Source organism: Natator depressus, chromosome 2 (assembly GCF_965152275.1).
Source record: "Natator depressus isolate rNatDep1 chromosome 2, rNatDep2.hap1, whole genome shotgun sequence".
Lineage (NCBI taxonomy): Eukaryota > Metazoa > Chordata > Testudines > Cheloniidae > Natator > Natator depressus.
In genome coordinates, this window is record NC_134235.1 from 198,020,412 (window position 1) to 198,034,048 (window position 13,637).

General features: G+C 43.3%; 1 protein-coding gene and 1 long non-coding RNA gene across 4 annotated transcripts in view; one reads left to right on the forward strand and one right to left on the reverse strand.

Annotated features, from left to right (window-relative positions):
- LOC141981679 (uncharacterized) overlaps window positions 1–11,969 on the reverse strand; it is a 29,822-nt gene extending 17,853 nt beyond the window's left edge. Inside the window, exons 1-2 of the long non-coding RNA XR_012637881.1 lie at window positions 11,958–11,969; window positions 11,077–11,139 (exon numbers count right to left, since the gene is read on the reverse strand). This is a non-coding gene — a long non-coding RNA (uncharacterized LOC141981679). The remainder of the gene's footprint in view (window positions 1–11,076; window positions 11,140–11,957) is intronic.
- A 508-nt stretch (window positions 11,970–12,477) lies between these two features.
- SATB1 (SATB homeobox 1) overlaps window positions 12,478–13,637 on the forward strand; it is a 106,693-nt gene continuing 105,533 nt past the window's right edge. Inside the window, exon 1 of one of the 3 annotated variants that reach the window (XM_074945679.1) lies at window positions 12,478–12,597. The gene's annotated coding sequence lies outside the window, so the exon portion shown is untranslated. Of the gene's footprint in view, window positions 12,598–13,375; window positions 13,394–13,637 lie in introns of those variants that run through there. The other 2 variants (XM_074945681.1, XM_074945682.1) reach the window with 2 other exon arrangements.

Consider the following 13,637-nt stretch of genomic DNA (forward strand, 5'->3'; position numbering starts at 1 on the left):
AGAAAGAGTCTGTTCTAAACCCTTATTTTCATTCCCTTTGTTTAGAGTAGTTGTCTTTAGAGAAACCAGAAAATCCGGAGTTCAGATTTCCCAGAATCATATGGAGTTGTTTGATTATACTACAGGTGCTAATTACGGACAAAATCTGTATTCCAATTCATAGCTGGGATAATCAGCTAGTTTGCTGGTGAGAGTCCATGGGATTTGGAACGTTCCCAACTGCAGGATGCAAAGCGGAAGGGGAATGGCTACACTAACCTCCTCTCCTGCCCTGTCACTTGGGGTTGGGGATGGAAGTAAGATGAGTCCATAATAAACCAGCCCTACCCTTCCCCCAGCTTGCTCTTTCTCTCACTGATATAGTGTAGAGAGCTGCTGCAAAGCACTGTAGTCACCCTCCACAGGATCTATGTATTCTTCCGTCCCTGCCCCCGTGCAGCAGAACTGACCAGATGCACTGTGGACAGGACAAATCTGTACCCATAGAGTGGGGTAGCTGCATTTTAAAAGAACTGCCATGTTTGGAATCTTACGAATTTTAAATTTCAATAAAGCCTTATCAACTTTGCAGTTTATAGGCTTATATATATCTATATATCTTTAACTTTATCTTTTATTGAACCAGAATTCTAGGCATGCTATCCACCTGTACCTAAATCAAGATGAGGGTCTTGCCTTGCTAGCTCATCACAATATAAAATGTCAGCAAATCAAGAATTTTCATTTTAAACATTTCACAGTTTGACCCGTTCTCTGGTGCTGTTCTTGGGATACCCCAAATAAAATTAAACAATTGATGGCATAACACATATAGTCAAAATCAAGTCAATTGTTTTGATTTTCATATATGAAAGAAACACAAATCACGGGGCATACTTGGGCAGGATACACTACTGCCTTTTGACTCTGCAGCGTTTTATAAAGTCACACTTAACATTGTAAAGAACAGTTTGACAATTTTTTAAACAAATATTTATTTTTAGCAGGAAAACATGGGAGGTTCTTTGAAGAACCAATAAATAAAAAGCCTACAGGTAAGTCCCATTAGTTAAACTCAAGTTGTTCCAGCAGTTCAAACTGTGATTAAGTAAATAAATAAATAAATAAATGCACATGACACCCAAACAGTTACATTGGCCAGGTAAAATATGTTTATTCTTAACACACACGCACACACACACACACACACACCCTACATTTTATGGGAAATCTGGAGTGATACCTCCTCCCCCTTAAGTGATACCTACTGCATTAATGGTCAGTTCAGAGAATTCAGGACTCATGGAGCCCAACTCTTGGGACAGAAAGAAACTAGTTGGAAGGGTGGGTAGATGGCTCAAAAATGGCTTTGGAGAGCTTCATGTGAATGATATTGTTAAGTTTCAGAAACTCTATAGAAAAACAGAACTGTTACTAGCAAGTATTAAATAAAACAGTATGTAATTGTTATATGAATAAACAAATGTTGACTTTCAAGATTTATTGACAGATGTAAATATTGACTGAGGCATCTTTGTATTAATCAATCTCTCTCCCTTCACTTCATTAATTTAGGAATGTACCCATCAGGTAGTCTTTGCATGCTGAACATTTAAAATGTATATACATAATTTGATCAATGTCGATATTGAAAGACTCATTTATCATTAATCATTACACTACACATGCCATACCATAATTATATGCTGTCAAGGTTCCTTCCCCACTCTGAACTCTAGGGTACAGATGTGGGGACCTGCATGAAAGACCCCCTAAGTTTATTTTTACCAGCTTAGATTAAAACTTTCCCAAGGTACAAACTGTTTTACCTTTTGTCCTTGGACCTTATGCTGCCACTACCAAAGTGTCTAACAAAAATAACAGGGGAAGTGCCCACTTGGAAACATCTCCCACCCCCAAATATCTCCCCAAGCGCTACACCCCTTTCCTGGGGAAGGCTTGATAAAAATCCTCACCAATTTGTATAGATGAACACAGACCCAAACCCTTGGATCTTAAGAACAATGAAAGAATTTTAATTAAAGAAAAAATAAAAGAATCACCTCTGTAAAATCAGGATGGTAAATACCTTACAGAGTAGTCAGATTCAAAACATAGAGAATCCCTCTCGGCAAAACCTTAAGTTACAAAAAGACACAAAAAGAGGAATATACATCCCATTCAGCACAACTTATTTGATCAGCCATTTAAACAAAACAGAATCTAACGCATATCTAACTAGATTGCTTACTAACTCTTTACAGGAGTTCTGACCTGCATTCCTGCTCTGGTCCCGGCAAAAGCATCACACAGACAGACAGGACCCTTTGTCCCCCCCCGCTCCAGCTTTGAAAGTATCTCGTCTCCTCATTGGTCATTTTGGTCAGGTTCCAGCGAGGTTACCTTAGCTTCTTAACCCTTTACAGGTGAAAGGGTTTTTCCTCTGGCCAGGAGGGATTTAATCGTGTTTACCCTTCCCTTTATATTTATGACATATGCCTAGCTCATCTTATGGGTCAATAAACTCAAGATGTGGTAGACCAATGGCTGGGAAGCAAGTTGTGGAGCTAAGGGCCCCCACACTAAAAATGCCAACAATTAATGTATGCCATTGTATGAAAAATGGTGTTAAATCCCCTATTATCACTTCACAATATTGATGAGCAAAATGTTTATTTTGACATTGTGATTAATTTCTTCCCACTGCCTGACTGAAAATCTACAGAAAGGTCTTGCTGACTACATTTTCTTGGCTCAGATATGTTTGCTTTAAACCTTCTAATGGGGAATGTATATCTTGCACCAGTTTCTTCTCTCTAACGCTCTATCTAGCAGAGTCCAGGAACAAAGGAAAGTAAATCTTTGTTGATGAAATTTCTGTTTACAGCTCAAGCTGTCTGTTTTTATTCTCCTCAATAAAGTGTCTTGTATTTCTGTATGCAGAGGTTTTATACTTTAAAAAAAACACTAAATAATGTAGGTTTACATCCTTTTATTAACCACCATTTTTCTAAATTCATATGAATATTTAAACTGCCATAATACAGTTTAAATGCCATCAATCAGTGATTTATGACTCAGTCGGAGGCAGTATGGTCCACTGGGCAGTTGAGTCTTGGGTTTTAGTCGAACTCTGCCAGTGATTAGGTGTGTGACCTCAAGTAACCCCTAACGAGGGTTCTCTAGCCAACTCCCAGCACTGTTACAGTGTTTAAGATGTCACCACTTATTGGGTGGAGAGCCATTCATGTGCTCAGGACTTAGCATGTAAGTGAGAGAGAAGCTGATTTTCCAGTATTTCTTCTCCTCTTCCAAACCCAGTTATGAAATTCTAGTGACACACCTTGTGCCTTCTAGTTACATATTCAGACTAGCATTATCTATATGAGTTAAGCATCAGTTGAGAAATATTTATATATTTCAACAAAAAGTGGAAACGTGATTTATTTTATTTGTTTTAGTAGAATCATGTGATTTATTTAATTTGCATAAATGTAAAACCGGTATTTATTCTACGTGACGTAAGTTTGTAAAGGTAACCCAGTCATTTAGTTTCTCCTCTACTGATTTAATCTGGCAGTCTATCGCTAGAGGTGATAGAACATCTTAACAAAAGCAGCTAAGACAGATCAGACACCAAGAGGAGAGGGGGAAGGAAGATTACACAAACACATCAGCACAACTTCTTAACCCATAGCCTTCACAAAAGATTCAAACTGATAGCAGACTGAGGAGGCAGTCAGGAAAAATGAATAGGAGTTCAATGCTCTTTGTTTATGCATCTGCAGCAGGTGGATCTATCCTCTTTTCGATACAGAAGGAAGATTTAGGAGGCAGTCTATTTGATGTGACTATCTTTCTAAGAGAATCAAAAGCATCTTCTGTAGTGGAGATGTTGACCAGAAGAAGGTTATTGTTTAGGGCTGTTGAATGGACAAAGGCGATGTACAGAATCAAGGAAAGGAAATGTGGTTTTCTCAGAAAAGAATGATTAGTGGAAACTCAGTCCATTTGGAAGGAGGAAAACTGACCTTCTTACTGGAAAATGTTAGATCTCACTGAATGTCTTCCAGAAAGACAGGTTTCAGAGTAGCAGCCATATTAGTCTGTATCTGCAAAACGAACAGGAGTACTTGTGGCACCTTAGAGACTAACATATTTATTTGAGCATAAGCTTTCATGGGCTACAGCTCACTTCATCAGATGCATGCAGTGGAAAATACAGTAGGACGATTTTATATACACAGAGAACATGAAACAATGGGTGTTACCATGCACACTATAATGAGAGTGATCAGTTAAGGTGAGCTATTACCAGCAGGAAAGGGAAAAAAAAACCTTTTGTAGTGATAATCAAGATGGGTCATTTCCAGCAGTTGACAAGAACGTGTGAGGAACAGTAGGGGGAAAAAATAAACATGGAGAAATAGTTTTACTTTGTGTAATGACCATCCCGATGAGCCGAAAGAATAGTAAATATGGCAGGCGACCAGCTTGGCTTAACGGTGAAATCCTAGCGGATCTTAAACATAAAAAAGAAGCTTACAAGAAGTGGAAGGTTGGACATATGACCACGGAAGAGTATAAAAATATTGCTCGGGCATGTAGGAATGAAATCAGGAGGGCCAAATCGCACCTGGAGCTGCAGCTAGCAAGAGATGTCAAGAGTAACAAGAAGGCTTTCTTCAGGTATGTTGGCAACAAGAAGAAAGCCAAGGAAAGTGTGGGCCCCTTACTGAATGAGGGAGGCAACCTAGTGACAGAGGATGTGGAAAAAGCTAATGTGCTCAATGCTTTTTTTGCCTCTGTCTTCACTAACAAGGACAGCTCCCAGACTGCTGCGCTGGGCATCACAACATGGGGAGTAGATGGCCAGCCCTCTGTGGAGAAAGAGGTGGTTAGGGACTATTTAGAAAAGCTGGACGTGCACAAGTCCATGGGGCCGCACGAGTTGCATCCGAGAGTGCTAAAGGAATTGGCGAATGTGATTGCAGAGCCATTGGCCATTATCTTTGAAAACTCGAGGCGAACGGGGGAAGTCCCAGATGACTGGAAAAAGGCTAATGTAGTGCCAATCTTTAAAAAAGGGAAGAAGAAGGATCCTGGGAACTACAGGCCAGTCAGCCTCACCTCAGTCCCCGGAAAAATCATGGAGCAGGTCCTCAAGGAATCAATCCTGAAGCACTTACACGAGAGGAAAGTGATCAGGAACAGTCAGCATGGATTCACCAAGGGTAGGTCATGCCTGACTAATCTAATCGCCTTCTATGATGAGATTACTGGTTCTGTGGATGAAGGGAAAGCAGTGGATGTATTGTTTCTTGACTTTAGCAAAGCTTTTGACACGGTCTCCCACAGTATTCTTGCCAGCAAGTTAAAGAAGTATGGGCTGGATGAATGCACTATAAGGTAGGTAGAAAGTTGGCTAGATTGTCGGGCTCAACGGGTAGTGATCAATGGCTCCATGTCTAGTTGGCAGCCAGTGTCAAGTGGAGTGCCCCAAGGGTCGGTCCTGGGGCTGGTTTTGTTCAATATCTTCATAAATGATCTGGAGGATGGTGTGGATTGCACTCTCAGCAAATTTGCAGATGATACTAAACTGGGAGGAGTGGTAGATACGCTGGAGGGCAGGGATAGGATACAGAGGGACCTAGACAAATTGGAGGATTGGGCCAAAAGAAATCTGATGAGGTTCAATAAGGATAAGTGCAGGGTCCTGCAATTAGGACGGAAGAACCCAATGCACAGCTACAGACTAGGGACCGAATGGCTCAGCAGCAGTTCTGCAGAAAAGGACTTAAGGGTGACAGTGGACGAGAAGCTGGATATGAGTCAGCAGTGTGCCCTTGTTGCCAAGAAGGCCAGTGGCATTTTGGGATGTATAAGTAGGGGCACAGCGAGCAGATTGAGGGACATGATCGTTCCCCTCTATTCGAGATTGGTGAGGCCTCATCTGGAGTACTGTGTCCAGTTTTGGGCCCCACACTACAAGAAGGATGTGGATAAATTGGAGAGAGTCCAGCAAAGGGCAACAAAAATGATTAGGGGTCTGGAACACATGACTTATGAGGAGAAGCTGAGGGAACTGGAATTGTTTAGTCTGCAGAAGAGAAGAATGAGGGGGGATTTGATAGCTGCTTTCAACTACCTGAGAGGTGGTTCCAGAGAGGATGGTTCTAGACTATTCTCAGTGGTAGAAGAGGACAGGACAAGGAGTAATGGTCTCAAGTTGCAGTGGGGGAGGTTTAGGTTGGATATTAGGAAAAACTTTTTCACCAGGAGGGTGGTGAAACACTGGAATGCGTTACCTAGGGAGGTGGTAGAATCTCCTTCCTTGGAAGTTTTTAAGGTCAGGCTTGACAAAGCCCTGGCTGGGATGATTTAATTGGGGATTGATCCTGCTTTGAGCTGGGGGTTGGACTAGATGACCTCCTGAGGTCCCTTCCAACCCTGATATTCTATGATTCTATGATCCACTTCCAGTCTTTATTCAAGCCTAAGTTAATGGTGTCCAGTTTGCAAATTAATTCCAATTCAGCAGTCTCTCGTTGGAGTCTGTTTCTGAAGTTTTTTTTGTTGTAATATTGCGACTTTTAGGTCTGTAATCAAGTGACCAGAGAGATTGAAGTGTTCTCTGATTGGTTTTTGAATGTTATAATTCTTGACGTCTGATTTGTGTCCATTTATTCTTTTACGTAGAGACTGTCCGGTTTGGCCAATGTACATGGCAGAGGGGCATTGCTGGCACATGATGGCATATATCACATTGGTAGATGTGCAGGTGAACGAGCCTCTGATAGTGTGGCTGATGTGATTAGGCCCTATGATGGTGTCCCCTAAATAGATATGTGGACACAGTTGGCAACGAGCTTTGTTGCAAAGATAGGTTATAGATCCTTGATGATGTGCTGAAGAGGTTTTAGTTGGGGGCTGAAGGTGACGGCTAGTGGCATTCTGTTACTTTCTTTGTTGGGCCTGTCCTGTAGTAGGTGACTACTGGGTACTCTACAACCTATCCTGAAGGACGACCCATCACTCTCACAGATCTTGGGAGACAGGCCAGTCCTTGCTTACAGACAGCTCCCCAACCTGAAGCAAATACAAGCAACCACACAACAAAAACACTACCCAGGAACCTATCCTTGCAACAAAGCCCGTTGCCAACTGTGTCCTAGTGTATTTTCCACTGCATGCATCAGATGAAGTAAGCTGTAGTCCACGAAAGTTTATGCTCAAATAAATTTGTTAGTCTCTAAGGTGCCACAAGTACTCCTGTTCTTTTTCCAGAAAGACATAATTCCAGCTGTGGTTAGCATCCATCATCCCCACTTCAGAAGATAACAGGTCCAGTGTGATCACTCGAGGAGATTGCAGTATAGTACGAAGACAACAGTGAAAGCTGTAATCTCATTCAGGAGGAGTCCCTGAATTCCCTTCTACTAATGCTCTAATAGGAAGAAAGAATGCAGAAATTCTAATATTTATTAGATCATATAGACCTGTCAAAGAAGGTTATGCTAAAATAGATAGTGGTCCTTTGAACTGTACCTGTAGGGTCAATTCCAGTGTGCTGTGTATCTGTTCAATACTTTGAGCTACTGGGAGTGGTTATGGTCTTACCACTTCATTAAGCTACCAAAACAGCTCCGGGGGAGCCTTGGTATTGAATAATATTTTTGCATTATTTCAGCAGCCCTAAAACATGTCCAAAACAACAAGAGCAGCCATTTATTTTTAGATGCCAGGGAAAAAGCTCAAATACGTTGTTTTCAGTTTTTGGTGTGTTTGAGTTTAGATCAAATCACAGTGAAAGCAAGGAATCAAAAAGTGTTAGATTTCTTGAGCAAGTATTTCACTACTATTGCCTTACTCACATGCTAGGAGCTGGGAAAAGAACCATATTTGTATTAGGCCCAAATTGCATGGGAATGATTCAAAAAATTAATCAGATTCAGGATCAGCTTGTACATTACTGAAAGGTTTTGTCATTGAGAGATATTTGCTTAGCAATACTGTAGGGCAGCACTTGGACCCGAGTTACACTTCATTGAACAGCTGTAGCGCTGGGCACAATTTAGCCTTCTTTATCATCCAGCATTCAGCGTGTATCTCGAGTATATTTACACATTAGTGAAATATTTCTTCTGCTTTTGATTGTCTCATTTCAGTTTCCTGAAAAAAATATTTTACTGCTCCTAAAGTCTATGTGGATGCTTATGACCAGATACTACTGTCAGATCAACACTTGTTTTATTTATATGTTCCTTTAAGCACCTAACAACAGCCTCTTCACTGAGGACCTGGTGGTTTCTCTTACACAAAAAGATGTCTCTGGATGAGTGTGTCCTCCAGATTTGTCATATCAGCACCCAAGAAGGGGCGTGGTTTGACCAAAAATGGGTGCAGTTGGCAAAAACAGTGCTTTGCATTACACTGTCTGACACATTAAGATCTAGACAGCAGTATTTTTTGTTAAGTTAATGCCAACATTAGCTTGAATAATTTATATCCACAATTCCCTTCAGATGGATGGTCAATAGGAAGCTCTCTGAATATATATATTTTTACACATCTTTCAAACCTATATGAAAAAATCTAACACTCAGGGGTATCATATGGATTTGTGACACTCCCTGGAAGACTCTGAATCCATAAACTAATGAATGGATTACTATATGATTCATATGCCATTTTAATCTCTGACAGAGAATCTTATTCCAATACCATTCATGTTACTTAAAACAGAACTGCTCCCATTTCCCTCAAATCATCACTCTGACATTTCAAAAGATAAAACGTAGCTCTCAACATTAATAAACTGATAAATATATATATGAACACTCATTTGCAGTGTCCTTTGAAACTCCAGATTTCAGGGATGAGCAAAATGAGTAGAACTTTCTGTTCGTTCTTGTATCATAAGAGCAAGCAAACACAAGAATGGACACTGCTTATACATACTGTGAGAGGAAATTTCAGTTTGTCAGTGAAAAGAAAGTTATATTGTACACCTGCTTTTCAGGCATGCCATCTGTGCTCTGTCATACCGTAAGATAGCAGTGTGATGCCACAGTCTCGGCAACATGGCACAGCCAAAAAGCATGTGATATGTTCTTGTTTCATTGACGTGAATGAAAGCTCTGTGAAACTCACTGCATAATGTTACAAAGCATAACATTCAAGCACGTAATAGTGGTAACTTGTATGTTTTTCAGTGTTCTGAAACATCCTAATAATTTGATGTTGAAAATATTGAAGGAGCACTAACCTATTATATAGTTAAAGTCAGTACATGCCTCTTATGGCCTACAGGTTAGCAACATCATGCTAGTCATAATATTGTACTGCAATCAACAGCCATTATATTGTTGAAAATAATCCAACATGGAGTAATCTTCCATTGCATTTCAACCCTTTCTTTCAGAACCAAATCAAGTGTACTTTGGGTTTTGTTTTCCCCACTTAGGTTTTCTCTTTTTGGGTAACAGGATCACTAGGGAGCCCTTTCTGTATTTTAAACCCAGGTTGAATAACCCCCCTCAAATATATACAGTCTCACACAAAGGGCAGCCTGTTTGTTAACCACTGACTATGAGCTACTGAAGTACTAATCTGCAAGCCCTTTTCACATCCACACATGACCAAACTGAACTTTGAGATCCATGTTCACAAAAGTGGAGGCTCTGGCAGCAATTCTGTTCCCTTTATAGCACCCATTTCTGTATTTTTGTCGTCAAGCATTTTCTTGTTTCCAGAGATAATTATCTCGTTACGGAATTTGGGGCCTGTTGCAAAAATCAGATATCACCATGTTTATTGAAAAGCTAAGTAATTATCATGTGTGGAATAAAATCCTTTTGTTTTTATGCAAATACCTCTATTTCTAAAACAACAAAAAAGATGATGTACATATAATTCTAGAACTCTCTCTTAGAGCAATGTTTTCCATGCGGCATTTTTGGGTCTTTAGGAGGCAGTGTTGTCTAAATACAGGATTAGGAACCACTAACTCCTGTCTCTACATCTGATTCAATGTGTGGCCTCAGGCAAATCGCTTAATCTTTCTTTTTAATTTTCCTACCTGTAAATTGGGGATAATATCACTTACTGAAATACTTTACTGGGGAGTCGAGGATTAATTATTTATCACTACTTTGAAGAAGTGAAATACTGTATTATTATTAATAACCACTGACCACTGAGTCAAAAGTGGTTGATGTACGCAAAGAAGATATTTATTTGACAAAAGGAAATGTGCCACACACTGAATGCGAGGAGCTCATCCGGTAGGCATCTCCAAGAAGTGTTTGAATGGGCATGTGTGAAGTGCTCTTCACTTTGATGCTCATTATATTTCCCTGCAATTTCTAAAGATCAGAAAATCAACTGCCACTCCAAGAAATTGTTTACAGGTCTAAAACTGTTCGGGTAGCATAGTCACAGGTAGAGAAGTTTGAATTTTTCTAACAAAACTAGATATTATTCTCAGATGGAAAGGCCAAAACTGGTCAGAGACTTCAGCATTTGATACTCTTGGGAAAGGGGGGGACATTACTTCAAGGTTGAGATAGTAGGGCAAATTCATCCACTGAAGTCAAATGAAGTTACACCAGGGAAGAATTTGCCCCACTACGTCTTGTATGAATGGGAGTGTCTGGTAGTAACTACCTAAAAGAGTTCTCCCTGCTGGCAAGATCAATATTATTAATTATTATATTATTACTATAATGTAACCTTTGGGCTTCATGGATTCCCTGTGGATTAATGATTATTCAAAAATGGTGTTACAAAGCAGCAGTTTTATGCCAATAAATACAATAGTATAGCACTGGCTTATTAAAGAAAGGTGTATCAGCTTAACAATGTCAAGAGCTCTTATTTCAAAAACATATAAAGTTGTCTAGAGGAGTTTTGTTTATTTGTTCCAGGAGCTGAGAGATCAAATCTGCCACAGACTGAAATACAGATTGTGACTGGATTGGCATTCAGAATCCCCAGTGTTCTCTCTTCACAAGCTCCTAGAGGAAAAGAAACAATCTCAGCTTTCAGGAAAAATTGAATTCACTGCCAGATTCACTTTCCAGGAACTTTACTTACAAACTGTGCATCAGCTAAGGAAGGACTGAAGATCTAAAAAGTCTCTCCAAGCGGCAGTTAACACTAATGAAGAAAAATCAGAAATATAATTATTTAAAGGCACTTTGTGCGACATAAAACATCGTATGAAAGGACCACAGAATTAAGGGCAGCGTCTAAAAAACACAACACTGAGTAACTCCAACGTGGCTAGTTGCAAACTGACACCGTGCAGTTCACGGCATGAGCCTGAGAAGTGGAATGCTTGCAAAAAAACAAACAAAAAAATCCAACACATCCCTGCTCCCCTTATCTAAAGCAAATACGGGCTGCCTGCTGTCATACTCAATACAGATTTCAGAGCCACTTCCCCATGCACACACTTTCCATTAACTTTATCTGCGCCAGCTTGTTCTCTCCCCACCCCAGGGTCTCAGCGGCCGGGGCACAGGCGCGCACACACGGCCCATCTGGAAAGAGAGAGGGAGCCCTGTGCCTTTCCCTCTTCTCCGGTCCCACTTGACGATCTGACCCTTAAAATATTGATCACCTTTGTTAGATCCCTTTCGGAAACTGGCCTGCTCGCTCATCCTTTCACTCGCTTGAAGCGGGCAGCAGCTGACAGCCAAGCATGTGGGGTATAAATATTGAAATAAACGAGCCAGAGGGAGGGAGAAAGTGGAGGTGGGAGGGAGGAAAGAGCGGGGGAGGTTCAAGAGTTGCGTGCGGGGGGGTTATCAGCCCGGTGCTCCTGCGAGGGGCGCTGCTCTCCGGGAGTGGAGGGGAGGGGAGGAAAGATAATAGCATTAAAAACCACCACCACCAGCAGCAGCAGCCCAACAACAACAGTGATTAGCTCCTACCCATCGCACAAGGGCTGGGAGGGGATTTGTGTCTCTCACCTGACTTCCTCCTCCACCGCGAGCCGGGGTGAGGGGGCAGAGACACGCGCGCACACAAACCACTCTCACCAACTCAGCCCCAAAAACAAGGGCAAGCAGAAGGGGGGAAAGAGCGAGCGCCAGACGCACACCCGGCTCCGGCGGCGGCGGCTCCCGGCTCCGCTCTACGCCGGCGCTCAGCCTCCGCCTCCCCCTCCCTAGCCCGGCTCTGCTGCCGCTTGCTGCTGCCGCCGCGCACCCGGGGAGGGCAGCAGCCGCGGCGGCGGCGGCTCGGCTCCGGCACAGGCGCGAAGCAGCGTCCGCCAGGGGGAGAGAGGCGGCGAGACACGGCGCACGGGTGCAGCAGAGCCACCCCCGGCCGAGGCTCGCCCGCTGAAGCCTGCGCCCGGCGTCCTTCCCCGCCCAAGGGCTCCGCCACAGAGAGGGAGCCGGGCACACGCCGGCCCCCTGCGTTGGTACCTTGCTGCCCTGCTGCCAGCCCGGGCTCCTCCAGAGCAGCCTGCTCCCCCCCGCTGCCGACTCCGCGTCTCCTTCCTCTAGACGCCCGCTCCCGATGGGTGAACAGACAACTTGAACTTCAGCGCGATTAACTTCGCCGCCGCCTGGGAAGCTGAAGGTGTCGCCCGCTGCGCTCTCGTGAGTGAGTCGGTCTCTTTTTCCTCCTTCTCCGTCCCCCTCCCACCTCCCGTCTCTAGCGCGCCCCGGTTCTCGTATTAATAATCACATTGGGGGGTTGGAAAAGTGGGGGGAGGCCAGGAGGGGGAAACCCCTTCCCCGAGCAGCGCCGGCGCTCCACACACCTGCCGCCTTGGCAGGGCTGCATGCCATAAACCCCGGGGGGTTGTCCCGCCTGGGCTCCGGCTGCTGCTGAACCCCTGCCGAGGGGCAGAGCCGGAGTCGCTGGCCCTGCAGCAGCCACTTGAAAAAGGCAAGTTCCCGGAAAGTTTGGGAAACTTCTCCCCCCACCCCCAGCGTGCTCAGCACGGGAGGGTGCCGGTGTAACACCGGCCAGCCGCCTTGGCGACAGGTTGCCTGGATTGGGAGCGCTGTAAAAGATGCGTTTGATAAACGTGTTTGGGCTGGGCTGGGGGGTACTTGGCCGACGTGTTTAACCTGAAACGCAAAGTTGCTGAGGATCGTCTTGCGAGGCTGCATGGGGGGAGGAAGAGAAACGCGAAGGAGATCAACTTTGGCAGCGATCTCTGAGAGGGAAACGTTTCTCGCAGCACGCACCGTGGCAGCTGGCGTGCCTGTGACCTTAGGGGTGAGGCGGCACTGTAAGCACAGGTACGCTATCTCCTCTCCGCTGGAGGTCCCTCCCCTGGCGTTTTCCACTTTAGAACTGGTTGGGCCCTTGAAGCAGCAGCGAAGGATCCAAAAGGAAACAGAATATTTAATTCCAAGCAGCGATCCAAACATGCACTTGGAAAATCCTCGTAAGTTGATAGTTTTAAGTACATTAACTAAAGCGTCCCACCAAGATAGTGCCACTGTTTAAAAGCCCCCGAGCCGCCTTTCAAACGTCATTTTACAATATGTACGAGGGGCATTTAGTTCAAGGGAAAATAATTCAAATACAAATGTATGCCTTGGATATTTTTTTAAAAAAAGACAAACAGAAAATCATAATTTTGTCGAAATCTTTTATTAGTTCCAGTGAGAAGAACTACTGACAGACAC